The 1,254-nt window shown below is 28.9% G+C and overlaps 1 protein-coding gene across 2 annotated transcripts in view; it reads right to left on the bottom strand.

Annotated features, from left to right (window-relative positions):
- The window catches only part of LOC107454366 (aldehyde dehydrogenase, mitochondrial), a 25,654-nt gene that overhangs the window by 11,430 nt on the left and 12,970 nt on the right, over positions 1-1,254 (bottom strand). The gene's annotated exons all lie outside the window — the stretch shown is intronic.

Here is a 1,254-nt window from a genome sequence, read left to right as displayed (position 1 = left end):
TGAGATTTTTTAGGTCATCAAGTCCGTTTTTATGAAAAGATATTTTGTGAAGGGTCCGTTAACCGACCCAAATTTCTTATAAACAAACCCCTGATAATGTCACATTTTTTATAAACAAACTCCTGATAATGTAAATAAATATCTTTCTTTTAATAATGTTATGTCATGACAGTTTTTCAGCATCTTTAAATCTGCTTGCATTAGCTAACACAATAATGTAAATTGTTATTAAGTAGATTTTAAAAAATACATAATTTAATTGGACTGTCTGTTAAAAAATGAAGTTGTTGTAATTGTTAGGTTTTAATTTTTTAAAAATAAACTTTGTTGAAAAATTAGGTAATTGAAAAAAAAATTTAAAATAGACAATTGTACAGCATTAAATTAAAAAGCGCATAATTTTATCTCTTTCACATTTTGGAGAAAAACCCTTATAAGTTTTAAAAGTAATGGCAAGTTAAAAGTTCATTGAGAGATGTAAAGAAAAAAAAAAAGAAGAAAAAAACCTAAATTTTCACGATGCCGCCTATTGTTATTTTTACTTATTGCATATTTTGTCGCTCTATTAGTTAAAATGACATCTCTTATAATAAAAAAAAATCTGAGTTAGTCAATTTTTCTGATGCAAAAAGATTAGATAAAAAAAGGAACTTTAACATGAAATGTAAAGCAAGAAATAACCTAAAATTGTACATTTTTAACTTATTATATGAGCTCTATATACTTGTAGCTTATGAGCAGTAAATAAAACTTATTAATTTCCTTAATTATATATATATATATATCCCTCGTAAAAGAACGTAGTTTTTATAGAGAGAAATTACATTTCTTTTTTTTGTCCAATTCCGTAACTCAATGGTTGGTATACTTCAGGCCACCCCCCTTTGAACCAATAAGACTGTTCATCAAAAACAAAACTATTCAGGTTGATGTGCAGTATATATCATTTTTTAAAGAATAGGACTTCATTTTATATTTTTATAACCGTCGCTTAGCAGTCTCACTATTTTTCGGGTTTACGACTACTCGTGTTCAACTCCGCAGCCGTGTCACTTTGAACCCAATCCAGAAGACAAGGGAACTTCCGGATCTAGTATTGGAAGACATTTTGCCTTCGAGAAGGACTTTCTGATATAATTAACCCATATTTGGGTTACATGGCAGGGGTCTGTTTAGAAGAAATTTGGGTCCGTTAACGGACCCTTCACAAAATATCTTTTCATAAAAACGGACTTGATGACCTAAAAAATCTCA

This window comes from Parasteatoda tepidariorum, chromosome 9 (assembly GCF_043381705.1).
Source record: "Parasteatoda tepidariorum isolate YZ-2023 chromosome 9, CAS_Ptep_4.0, whole genome shotgun sequence".
NCBI lineage: Eukaryota > Metazoa > Arthropoda > Arachnida > Araneae > Theridiidae > Parasteatoda > Parasteatoda tepidariorum.
This window is presented reverse-complemented; position numbering and strand designations above follow the sequence as displayed.